General features: G+C 32.0%; 1 protein-coding gene across 1 annotated transcript in view; it reads left to right on the top strand.

Moving 5' to 3' along the window:
* The first annotated feature begins 10,220 nt into the window (after positions 1-10,220).
* LOC130446404 (uncharacterized) overlaps positions 10,221-14,410 on the top strand; it is a 90,281-nt gene continuing 86,091 nt past the window's right edge. Inside the window, exon 1 of the mRNA XM_056782651.1 lies at positions 10,221-10,677. The gene's annotated coding sequence lies outside the window, so the exon portion shown is untranslated. The remainder of the gene's footprint in view (positions 10,678-14,410) is intronic.

Raw genomic sequence — 14,410 nt, 5'->3', positions numbered from 1 at the left:
AAATCCACCTAGGAACGCAGATCACTACCACGTACAGAATTAGTTGAGGGCTCAATATTTCACATTGCAAAAAAATGCACAATCACTTGCCAAATACCAATCAAATCGATATCATCTTTACCCGTAAATCGCAATAATTTGAGGGCATATTTTCTGGAAAGTTAATTTCATTATTCATTGTAGTTTTCTTGTGTAAAGTTTATTTTATTCTATTTGTGTCTTCATTTAGTTATTTGTATATTTGTTTTTTAGTTATTTGACAATAAAGCATTTCTCTATCTCTCTCTCTAAATATTGTATTATGTTTTTTTCAATTTTTGAGTTTCTGATTTTCGGTTCTCATTATCTGATCGCAAAGTGTACACTGTTAAGATATAAAAACAGAACTTGTGGCTTCTCTTTAGCATTTAACGGACCAAATTTATAACACAATAGTTTTTATGGGTGGTTGATTCATGACCCTAATCGGCAATAATAAGAGTAGGACGTTCAAATTCCAGAAATCGAACTTTTTGGTAGAAGAGTCTGACCACTATGCCGCAATTATAATACACTGCTCAACAATTGATAGGGTTGAAAATAATCTCATACGTTTTTTGTTGCAGATATAAAATAATTCCAAAAGTATGGTTTATGTTCGTAAAGGAGATAATAATTGATATTTATGATACAAAGGTTGAAATTGAGGTTTTTTTGAGAGTGGAAATAATTAAAAAACAAGCGGAGCGAGATTTTCAACTTCAAATAAAATATAATCCCGAGGTTTCCTATTTAGGTGCGATATTTAATTATATTTTACTGAAATTAATCAATTGAGAAATACGAAATTCGATCCCTTATTGCTTTAGGCAAAAGAATCAACTAATGAAATTTGTAGATGTATATGTATGTATATCAATGTTTTTTTCAATGTCAGAGGGTCATGATATATTGTTATGGCAACATTCAAACAGTTATTTTACTTTGTAAAAAGTCAAGGTAATTTTATGTGTTTTTATTGACAATTTGTATTGTACTGCAACAACAAAGATGAATAGTGAAAAATTCAATACTGGAACTGACCGCGTGCGTGCCGAATTCCATACCATAGTTTTATGCAATCGTGTAAATCTAATAAAGTTGAAGTTTAGTGAAACTGTATTTTTGGTTTTTTCGAGGAAAACCCGAGGTGTGGAAATCTTCAATAATGTGGTCTAACCATTTAATGATAAAGTTTGCTAGTTTGCTGATTAAGAATAATGTGGACATTAGCAAATATCACAAATTTTCGCAATTCTGAAGGGACATAATGTGGAGTACCGTCCGAAGAAATAAAAAATTAGAAAATTAGAATTAGAAAATTCGTTGCTAATATATATTTCGGATACGAAAACCAACGTTCAGCGTTGTTTTTGTATCCCTTTAAACTACTTATATTAGTTATTACCGTAAATATGCTGCATTACGATCTCTTAGGAAATCTCATAGACGATTTTTTGTTAGTACGTTAACAATAAATGCACTATCCAACGTTTGGTAAGATGTTGTCAGTATTTAAAATTATTCGATCCGAAGCTCTTTACTGGTCACTGCTTTTGAAGATCATCAGCGTCTTCACTTGCGAATTCAGGAGCTGACGACAATCAAACGATACGGAGGATGGAGATCTTCAACGGTCGCTGAGTGGTACATTGAGAAATCTATTGGAAATAAGAATAAAATTGCTGGCAGCATCATTCCCGTTTCCAGTCTGCGTGATGAGTTTCCTGTTGTATTAGTAGCTGCAACATCTTCAAGTAGCAGAAATACATGTCAAGATGCTTTAAGAAATTAGTTATCTTTGCAAGGAGTCTACATAAACAACTGTTCTAATTGTAGTGTTATTATTATTATACATAAATAAGAGAATGTTAGTTATGTTATTAGAACATGGTAAATAAAACAATTTAGTGCAGAAATTTCTTATTAAGGTTTCACAAATTAGCCTTGTTCAAACATATTTCACTGCAAATCAATAAATACTCTTATTTTTGATAAAATTGTTACTTGCAATAAATACAACTTTATTGAACTGTATTTACTGGAAAAAGTAGATCTTTATAACACTAGGGCAAGAAATAAAAAGATATTAATATTAAAAATTACAAAAAATTAATGGCATTTATGAAGCAAGATATCGGTAAAAAGGCCAAAAGTATTTATACTTTCATTAAATTAATTTCTAAAAGAAACTCCGAATTCGCAATATTTGATGAAAAAAGTAAGTCAATAAATATTTGTTATCTTTTGTGAGACATTTTAAAATTACTGACAATATTTATCATAGCAGGAACATGTTGTAGGGATGCGCTGAAAAAATTGAGTATTGAAGACACAGAAGAAGTAGGTAAAAATTGTACTTTTACTTTTAATATTAATGGTACAAATAATGTTTAAGTTAAATTATTCCTATAGACTATTTCCTAACTTTCTCAATGTTAACCGATAGTGTTAATGAATTATTAAATATTTAGCTCTTAAATTACGCTTTTTATTTTTTTACACTTTAATAAAACATTAAGACGTGATGTCAAACTCGGCCCAACGGCATCGTTAGTCAAATCCACGTCGTGTGCAATAAAAACTTTTAGCACTTGTTGCATAAATAACTATTTTTTAACTGGTACTAAAAGTATTTATAAATTCAATTTTTAATCATGTTAGCTTGAATTAAAAATGTTACTTTTAACGTCAATTTTATATAAAAATGTCCTTTTCCACTTGACAGACAACAAGTTGGCAACCAAACTCTGATATTACCTTAGTTCTGATACAGTTATTATATAAGGTAGTTAATATGTTAGTTCTCATTGTAAAATACGCTCGATGACGTTTAGAACCTCCCACTTGCATTTAATTGTACAGTGGTTTACCGAATGGTTGCTCACCGTTTAAACTTGTAATGATTTACGCTATATGAAGAAGGGTGCAGTTAGGTAAGGACAGAAAATATCGATATTTTGTTAGATAATTTTAATATACTCAATGCCGTCTTTCTCCTCAAAATCTCACATCTGCATGTGAAATCGTCGTTGGGAGGCAAGAATTGGTAAATAAGATGAGAGATCAACCAGTTTCGAATGCAATTCTTGAATTTCAGCCATAGCGATCACAAAAATGTGAGAAGGGTTGTCCTCAGGAAAAGCACCTCCTTTTTTCATCAAATGCGGTCGCTTTTTTGAAATTTCTTCCCTTACCAAGCAATGATATGTGACTTTCCTGTCATTATTTAATCATTTTGAAAATAGACTAACCTAAGAAAAGATAATCTCGAAACCGTCTTTGTGTCTTTATAAAAGCAGGTTTGCCCTGTGTCTATTTTTTTCCGAAGTGTAGTGGTAGTCCCAGGCTTCACTTACAGTTTGCAATCGACGGAAAAATTCTAACTCTATTTACTTGGACCGCATCAATAAGGCCTATTCATTCGAATGAGCTTTTGATCCAAAGTGACCAGCAGTGAGAGGCTAACTTATGCTTGCATAATTCTTCAGTCAGTATATGGCAAAAGCCTTATTTTTATATGCCGATAGCCCCTTTTATCTTCTTAAATTTGACGTAGAGTACCATTTGGTGAAGTTTTTGGGCGTTCCAAACGATCGTCGTCCATCAAGCTGGTATGTCTACGTTTGAACTTACCTGCCCAGAATTTAACGGTCGAGAATAATGGTACAGAGTCTTCATATGGAGCGTCTAATTCCTTTTTCATTTCTGTAGGCGAATTGCTTCTACATTTTCAGAAAAACTTCGCACAAAATCACTTATACCATTATCAAAAAAGTTGAAATTTTATTGACAATCTCCCAAGGCATGCGCAAACATATTCCCCAACTTTATTCATAAGTGCTGACATCTCCGTCTAGGTTGGAAACTTTTATGATAATTTTACTTATTACTGTGATATTTTCCTCAAGGAACGTATTAGAATAATTCCACGTGAGCTCAAAGATTGACTGTTAAATAAACTACTACTAAAATCAATTTGATAACTGCAATATTACAGATACGGTTCAAAATGTCTCAATTTCACGTATTCAATTGCCGTATTAAATGTTTTACATCACATAAATAAGCAGTAATATTCGCTCAACACACAGACGTAGAGGAGTTGAGTTCAAGTATCAGCAGAACCTGATACAGCATCAATTTGGTGTCACGGAAAACATACCTCTCAGCACAAATAGTCCTTAATGAACTTGAACAATCGACATGGCAAGTAAAAATGATTGCACCACATCAACAGATAACTAATGAGCATAGGTTATTGCGACTGATAATATATATTATTAAGATATGGTGTAATGAATCATTAATAAAAATATTAAGATCATTTGATCTTAATATTTGAATTAGAGAAGTCGAGTTTTAGAAGTAATAATATATATTTATATTAATCGTCACAGTATGAAATAACTTGACGAAAAGTCAATTTTTACCTAAAAATCTAAAATCGTCATGAAAAACAGATAAAAAGTAAAAAGTTGAAGAAAATTTTGTTTTTGTATCTATGTATGTCTCTACTGGAGTATCATAAACACAGCGACCCAAAGGATCTATTATTGTGTCACCCTTTCTTGCTTTAATATCGGGGAACCCAGTATTTACAGCTGATGTGTTGACTGTTGATCTCACTCCTTACAGAAAGTCCAGAATGAGGGATGAATGTAGCTGCCAAAGATCTTCATCCTCTAATTCATACGTTTTGGAGTTACGTAGTGGTATAGAGGTGATATATCTTCATCATTTAATTCTTTTGCTTCTTGTTTAGCCCGTCTCCAGTTCAGTACCGTTTTTATCCTATTTCTCCATTCTAGATCTGATTTATCTCTTATTTTCGTTTATTTCGGTATCCCATATCACCTTAACTGTTCTGTCCTCCTTCATTCTCACTGTGTGCAAACCATCTCAACTGTTTTTCGATTTTTTGCACTGCACTCACTACGTTTTATCGAGTCTCTTCACCCACACTATTTTTTTCAATATCTCCATTTCACATGTTGTTCTTGTTTGCTTCAATTTGTTAATTAGCACCCATATATCAGTATTGGTAGTAGTACTAATTATTGGCTCAATTGGCTTTTCTTTTCCAGTTCTTGTATTTGCATAGTTAGTTCTTCTTTGTTATATATTTTCATTATTTCTGTCTTTTGTCCTTATTGCTTCTTTTCATTATTATACTTCGGTATTTCGTTCTGTAACTCTTCTTTTTTGTTTAGCGAATATTAGTAGGTCCTCTTCATACATTAGTTTTATGTAGATTGGTTTGATGTATGCTTCGTACCAAAAGGTCGAGAATGGTTGAAAAATCATAATTTTTCTCAAAAAGCGTTATTGCTTCTTGATAATGCTCTCGTCCATCAGTCTGAAGAAGAAACGACAACTGAGGACAAATGCATCACTGCGATGTTTCTTCCACCAATCTGCACTGCATTGAATCAACCCATGGATTAGGATATTTAGTTTGCAGAGCAAGATTATAAGGGAAACCTACTTTTAAGAAGCTGTATCAAAAGACCAGCCAATATAAAAAACGTTAAAAGAATTTAATATGAAAGATTTGGTTTTTGTTCTTTGTCAGCTGTGGAATGGAATTTCAATCAACTATTACATCTTCTTGGAAAAAGTTATGACCACTCCTACCAAAGATCCACAAATCAATGTATATTTGCTGCCGGAAACACAAATAAGTCCGGAAGATTTGGAAATCTGGTGCCGTTTTTCGTGAACTGTTGGATAAAGAGATTATAAATGATATGAGTGACATCAAAAGATGCAATTAACACCTTTGAGATGAATTTGCAATGGGCTGTACAGAATGGTACATCCTACAACGAACTTCTACTTTTAAGAAGACAGAGGAAGTTTTAATATCACGTTTCAACAATATTGAACAAAAAAATTGATGAATATTCCATACTTCTCAAATTGATTAATAATTTTTGATTAGTTCAGTACATAGTACATTTCTGTACATAATTATTTCTCTTTTATAAGAAACTCCAGATTATAAGGGATTTTAGGCAGTACTCTATAATCCGACAAATTTAATAATTCGACACTACCATGCAAAATGTTTATCGAATTAGCAGGGGTCTATTGTAGTTTCAACTAATCATGATACAGTGGTCCACTTTAAGAGAATATTGAAAGGAATAACTAATTATTTGAACCAACAGAGAATTGAGCTTAAAGTCTTCAACATTTGAAACTAATTAGTAGTAGTCCACATTGAGTCACTAACAATGTTATTCAATGGAACATTATGGACAGCGCTACTAGTTACTAATTTCACTAATATTTTGGGTATCAGCTTTAGGTAACAAATTAATAGGTTATCACATTAACGCTAAGTGAGTGAAGATCTCTATCTTTTATGCATGACGGAGCTCCACCGCACTTTAATAGAAGGTGTCGTAATTGGTTGAGTAACCATTTTCCGGATCGATGGATTGGTAGAGCTGCAGAAGCTCCAATTCATTGTCCTCCTCGGTTATACGATTTTAATCCCTTGAATTACACAGTTTGGTTGTATCTTGAAGAAAAAGTTTAAGCTACAGAGGTAAATTCACCTCAAGAATTGGAAGACAGAATTCAACGTCACTTTAATGATCTCATAGCTGATTCCCAACCGTTTAGAACATTGATGGATTCTTTAGAAAAAAGGATAGTCTCGTATATTGGTGAAAACGGAGGACTACCTACTCTAATTGAATTCTATTCTATGTTATTAGCCTTTTTTCATATTTTCATCAAAGGGTTTTTTGTTTAATTAATACATTTATCATTACTTCATGCCAGCATCGGTTATTACTTCATAAATTTCAAATCAAAATATTCTGAAAACGTTATACAGTATCGAGATTTTGGTGTAAAATTAAATGATGGTAAAGTTCACTTGAAATTTTTTTAATAAATCTAATTTTGAAAAGTTGTGTTCAATACTACTTAGTACGAACCGTGTAACTAGCGCCCTCTATGAGAGTCAGACATAAAAACAAATTCATTTGATGTATCAGCTTTCAAAACATATTCGTATAAAATTTCAATACAATGTTGCCAGTAGTTGCAGCAAAATCGTAAAAAATGTGTAAAATTTTGTCCTGAGCCCACTCCAAATATTTTTCAGTTTTCATCTATCCTAGAAACGAGATCACAGGGACATCCTGTGTAAAAAAATAAATGTAAAACATTTAATATTCTGGAGTCTATCAAAATCATTTTCCACTTTCTCTGCTGAATCTATAGTCTATTTCAGAAAGGTATGAGTAATAAAATGGGGAATGGCCCAATTTCGGTGTCAGCCTAGGTGTAGGTTTTGATATAGTATTGTTTGTAATATTAAAATTTCAAGTAATTGCGTAAGAGAATTGAGAAAATTTTGTTTTGTGGCCTGAAATGTCAATATCTAAATATTGTGTAGGGATTACTTAGGTAGGAGATTATACAGTTATGTTTTTCGTTTAACAGGTACCGTTTAACCTTCTATTAGTGCCCCTGCCTAAAATAGCAGGCCAAGTGGAACCTCCAAAGAAAAGTCCAGGCAGACCAGTAAAAGTCTTTGATGAAGACACCAAAAGTGTAATTCGAAGAAAAGTTCACTCTTTTTATTTTAAAAAGGAAATACCCACCCTAGATAAGGTTTTAATGGAGCTTGACCAGGATGACAGTATTCCGTTGATAACTAAAAACCTTTTATGGACTACTTTGAGAAATATGGATTTTGCCTGGGAAAAGCATAAAAGCACTTTTACTGGAAAGCCATGAAATTGTTTGCTGGCGACGACAATACTTAAGAAGTATAAAGCAGTACAGAACAGAGCAGAATAAAATCTTTTATCTTAATGAGACGTGGATTAATAAAGGTTATACAGTACTACCAAAAATGTGGCAAGACAAAAATATAACCAATGCTCGCAAGCTTTCATGGAAGGCCTGTCGACGGGTATTAACGTGCCTTCAGGTAAAGGGAAAAAACTAATAATCGTCCATATTGGAAGCGAAGAGGGATTTTTAAAAGAAGATTTGCTAAACTTTCAGTCTTGCCATACGGATACCACGAGGATATAGATTTGGACTATTTTGGTGAAATGACAAAATATCTCACGGCTGATTCAGTAGTAGTTATGGATAACGCAAGTTATCATTCTCGACGCATAGAAAATACTTCAACTTCATCTTGGTGAAAACAAGATATTATTGATTGGTTAACCACAAAAAGTATTGAATTTGAAGATACTTTCATAAAAAAAGAACTATTAGCTATAGCAAATTTAGACAAACATCTTTTTATAAAAATCGCCATGGAAGATATAGCAGAAAAACGTAACTGTATCGCGCACACCGTCATATCGTTGCAAACTATATCCTATAGAACTTATATGGGCGCAAGTGAAAGGATTTGTAGCAAGACACAAGACGACATTCAAGAATATTTTTGTATAATGTTCAATAAAAAATTACAAAAAAATTATAAAAGTTTACCTAATACTGTGTACATAATGCCTAATTTTTATTCTGTTAAAATAAAATCCTTTCCTTTTCATGAGTATCCTTCCGGCACGCCTTTGGCACACTATTTTCAGTGTTTGTGAATGGATATCAATAAGCTAAACCCATATATTGACCCCAATCCGGGTGGTACTACCTGCACTTGATAAAAAAATTTTTTTTATTCCTCTACACCTTTCTGAAATAAACTATAGATAACTTATTGCTTTAGATTTTATGTCCATGAATGTCAAATTAATATGGATAATGTAATATTACTTTAATATTTGCTATTGAATGTACTCATCCTATTCAGAGTGAACTTCATTGTTTTTGCTGGCTCTAGTCAAAGTATCCCTGAGTATATTGGTATGCCAGCAATGGTTGTGCAGTAACTGTTGAGTTGCATGCTATAAATGTGCATCAAACCAAATATTAGCGATATACAAGATCCTTAGTAATTTTTTGTGCAATTCGGTCGAGCTTGGTGGTAAGTTCCATAAATCGAAATTACGAATCTTGATGGTGTAATCAGTACTGCCTGCTTTGGGAATATGATTATTTATTTAACATTATACCATATATCGATAGAAAACTATTCTATGAAGTGAAATATTTTTATTTGACAAAATTATAAAAATTTTAAGTTCTCGGTCAATACTGATTATTGAAATATTTCTTTTTCACTTTATATCTGAAATTATGTGAGATGTATGAAAACACAAAGATCGCCTTCATTTAGAACATCACATTATCTGCAAAAAGTTTTCAAGAGGAATATCTAGTAGTAAGCATATTTCAAAATATGTGTTTGAATTCTTTCCACTATATCGTAGAAACTACGTGACATACAAAAAATTCTTATCAACCTTTTTTGAAAAGAATTTAATTTCCTATTAAAAAAATAAGACAATTTTTTTGTGTCACTTTCAAGTTTCAAAATATCAGCTCCAATTAAAGCTTCATAACATACTTTATTGTACGATCGATGTCACGTGAGAAGTGCACACATACGAGACGTTCAAATTGTTTAGCCAGATAGTTAAAACCGTTATTTTGTTCTGCAAATTGTCATACACACTTGAAATAGTCGATAAAATAACATACTACAACATGAAGCTTAACTGAATAATGAAAGGTTCATTGCTTCCGCGGCATGTTGTTGTCCTCTTAGAACCGTCCAATCGTTTTGCCAGTTTTGTCTCGATGATTGTCGGTTACTAGAGGACTACTGAAAGAAATGTTATCTTCAACTTAATAAACAAAATATTCATTTTTTTTTTGCAAAATAACGATGTTTAGCCACCCTCTTGAAATCGCGTTGGTACTCAGCCAAGAGTCTAAAAACATAGGCCTTAAGTAAATCATCACTCAAAAGTATCACTGGACCTCATATTATATACTAGATTATTACTCTAAATTATTTTAAATTATAAAGTATTCTTGAAAATGACACGTATATTATGAAATATCCTGATGTAAAAGATATATTTTTGACATAACCCTGTAATATCTACCCTTTAATTTACTATTTGATGCGGCAAATTTTACAATATAAAAAAACATTAGACTATATTTCGACACTAGCAGAGAGAAAATACGATGGGGTCGGCTCTGGGTGGAGAGAGACCATTTAGGGTGAACATTAGCAAAGAAGGGATGAATATAAGCCATCCCGACGAAGTTACGACATGCGTTTTCGACAACTTCGATTTTTCACTCATGGTAGATGCAGCGCAGACCTACTACGGTTGTTCCGGAATAAATCAGAGAGGTTTGTTTCTGCCCGGGCCTTGCAAGACTGTGTGTATGCTCTGTCAAATTCTCAGCTTTTAGGCAATTTTATATTCTTGTATTGTAAAAATATTTGCTTTGGATTCCCGTGCATAGGCTGCGAGTTTTGTATACGTTATCGTGAGGATTGTAGAGTGTCGGAGTGGTGAAGAAAAACAGAAACTCGAAGTCTTTCTTTCAATACATCGGTTTTTGCATGGTTTTATCATATAAATGAGAGCTGGTTTTATAGAGAGAAGCTATTACTTGCGAGATATGCCGTAATCTTTAGTGTTGCTTTACAGTGCATCGATTCGAAGTGAATTTTTATTATTTGAAATATGGGAAGAAGGAAGTATAAAGCTCTTGATGGAACCGTTCTGATGAAAGCAGGTTAACTAGGTAAGAAGTTGGATTTTTATATTAGATAAAATTATTTATTTTATTTTTTCAATGATGTTTTTCCATAAATTTTGATTAAAAAAAATAATATTGTATTGGATATGAAGATATAAATTTAATCTGCGCTAAAACACAAAAATTCACATCAAAAGTATAAAAACATACATGTAAAACAATTAATATAAATTATTATTAAAGTACTCAATTTTGAAAATAAATAATATGTATTGTCACGTTACATAAATTACTATTCTTTACTTAGTAAAAGAACTGTTTATTAAATCAACAAAAGACTTGAGTTTTTATATTTGATATGACGATTTTCAAATGTGAATCGTTTATATATGGATATTTGATATATTGCTTTCTCTACGAGCATCTATAAATTGTCCTCTTAACAAGACAAGGTTTGTTTTTTCTGGATTAGGATTCTAGATTGTAGGAATACTTTTCGCACTAAAATATCATTGCTAACAAAATACGTATCTAATATATATATATATAGATTTGAACACCACTTATGATAGAGTAAAATCGACGTTATTTTGAAGTGCTTCACCAGTCTGTTACTAAATTTTAATAGAATATAAAATTTTCACATTTAGCTTCTTGTTCTAATTTTCCTTTGTCTTCTATTCCTTTTTCTTGATATTCCCAAGTGGCCGGAAATTGATATAAGAATATTCTTCTTTTGAGAACCCAACATTCCAACAGGACTGAACTTGACAACTGGTGCATAAAGTGAATAAAATAAGACCACTTTTTCTCGCATTGTAAATTATACCTATTTTCACAGTTACAGAATAAAACGTAGAACTAGTGTGTAGAATGAGTTTCAATACATTATCCCAATTCAATTCTTCTCGGTTCACTTGAATATCAACTAATAATCATATACTCGAAATTGGTCTATTTTTCAGTTCAGTTTGTACAAAGAGAATGGTGGCCCTCGACTATCACTTACTAAACGTACTTGAGGAAGTCTTTTGTCTGTAAATAAGATATATAGCTGAGTTTACCAAACCAACTACAATAAAGATCTTCTTGACTATCCTAACTATACACCACCACTTCAGCCTAACCTAACCTCACATACTTAGTGTAATACGAAAACACGAAATAGTCGCTGGAGGCTAGATCTGGTGAATAATTGTCAACCAATTCGAAGTGAAATTTTTGAATAACCATAGTGTTCACTGAAATATGAGAAAGTGCATTGTCCTGATTGAAAAGCACTTTCTTTTTCTTCAAATGCGGTGGCTTTTTTGCAATTTCTCCCTTCATCTTATCAAGCAATTTGAGATAGTCGATCAACACAAACTCATAAGTATCGCCAACAAATTCTAGATATATCAATTTTCGGGCCTAAACCGCCATCTATAGTTCTGAATCGTTGCAAAAAACCGACTCATTTTGCTTGAGTTGCATACGCATGCATAAATCTTCAGCCCACAAATGCATATTCCTGGTTTTCGGAGCTTTTGGCTAGCCAGAACGTTGTTTGTGAGTCAAGCTGATACGGCACAAGTACTGGTATCTTCAGGATGAGATCAGAAACTTCTCAAACAACCCTTGTGGATATCTTTTGTGTACATAAAAAGCATAGATATTCATATATTGGTGAATACAATTTTAGTTAATTTTAATATCAGATTTTCTCATGAATAGTGAATCTAATGTTATTCTTAACGTTTATGCAACAATCCAGTTTTTCGAAAATTTATGCTTGGGTATATACATTTCTGCGGGGTTGACCTAACTAAGAATCTTTATTAGAATATTCATTTTTAATGTACTTGTACTCATTAATCACGTTCACGGAAACACTGTGTATGATTTCCGAGTGTTAAAAGGGTGCAATGCATTTCTCTGTCAAAATTTATGAATATTAAACTACTTACTAGTCTGTCCAATGATTCCCATGACTGCAATGGTGGTAATTATAGTCCATTACGAACTACTATTTTGGTATGCATTATAAACATTAACCAAAAACTGTGGTACTTAAACAGTGTTTAAAAACTTATGAATTATTTATTTTATAATCACCATTTCTTTAAAGCTTCTCTACTTACTTCCGTTGCTTCAATTTTCCTAATACTAAACCAAACTGTAAACTTTCACGATTATATTTCTAATAAAAATTTTTATGTTTATGATGAAGATTATACCTTATAATCTCTATTTCTTTAATATTTATGAATGTACGAGGGTTGCTACTTAAGTTTTGAGATATGGTAACACTCATCATCGAATTGATGGGTCATCCGCCGTACAGTCTTTCTTTGGCAATCAATGACTTCTTATAATTCCCGCAGATCAAAAATAAATTGCGAGGTCAACTTTTTTTTCTGCACATGAAGAAGCGGTTGACCCGTTCAAACAACATGTTTTGGAGGTACCTCAATCGGAATGGAAAAATTGTACAAACGCATGCAAAAGTGTATTAATCTTAATGGAGTATATTTTGAAAAACAATAAAGCCATATCCAATTATTGATATTTGTTTTTATTTGTCTTTCTCAAAACTTAAGTAGTAATCAAGGAAACATCACAAAAACAATCACAAAACTAAAGATGTTTAAAGAAAAGCTGCAATTGATATGAAATTTATTAAGTCATTGGCCTGTAAAAACATTTGAATTTCGAGTATAGGTAGAAGGTAGAATGATTACTGCTCAATATCTTCTGTCAAATTTAATCGAGTTGAAAAATTTATTTATTTGGAAGCATCCCAAATCACGAATTTAGCTTAACTTAATTCTAGAGAAAACTATTGTATTAATGTACCTAAATCAAGTAATATTGCAAATGCTAGTTTATGTCGGGCAGTTATCATTATTGAAGACAACTTAATTCTGGAACCGTTGGTGATATTCATACTGAATAGACTGTTCTCCATTCCACTATACCAACACTTGTGAATGTTGGTATAGTGGAATAGTTGGTTCGTGCAACGTTTTCAGGTAGTAAATACATAAAATGTACAACTATTTAAAGGTGTTTTAGAATCTGCTTACTTTTCTCTCCTTACCTTGCTTTGTATCATCTATTTCAGATTATTGTACTCCTAATTGCTAAGTCTATTTTCCCAGTAAACGGTTTTCCTTCGCTTTACGACTTTTAGGGGTTTTCTATCCGCTCCTTCTTGATTTTTATTTGCTGAGCCAACAATATTTTTAATAGTTTCTGGAGAAATCACATCCCAAATAATTTATTGTTTCAATTCAATTTTTCAATAGATATGTTTGAGTACAAAAATTATACTGAGAACAAGGAACGAGAAAATTATGAATAAAATAAATAATAATATATGGAAATAAATTTTTACACAATTTTTTTTCGTCAATACGCCAGTTCAATAGATTAAATTCACCTTTCACGAACATTTGTATTATTAAATCGAATGAATCTGCTCATAATACAAACAGCATTTCAGTTCAAGGAATCAAATTCCTATCTAAACTAAAATATCAGGTATTAAGTATGCGATTACACACAACTTGATAGTACATAATTCTTTAAATACATAGTACTGTTGCTTTACTTTTTTTCTTCATTCTCTCTTTGTTCATTATGTAGTATCATGTATCATTATTATGGTATGGAATGCGATAAATGTGAAATACGAGTATTATTAAGACTTCTTGGAAACAAAATTTTAAAGAAGCTGTGGCAGCAAGGGAAATATGTGAAATTGAAGGGAAAAACAGTTAATTAATGAACGACACAG

This window comes from Diorhabda sublineata, chromosome 7 (assembly GCF_026230105.1).
Source record: "Diorhabda sublineata isolate icDioSubl1.1 chromosome 7, icDioSubl1.1, whole genome shotgun sequence".
In the NCBI taxonomy this organism is placed as follows: Eukaryota; Metazoa; Arthropoda; class Insecta; order Coleoptera; family Chrysomelidae; genus Diorhabda; species Diorhabda sublineata.
The sequence above is the reverse complement of the archived record's forward strand: the minus strand, read 5'-3'. Positions and strand labels throughout refer to the sequence as shown.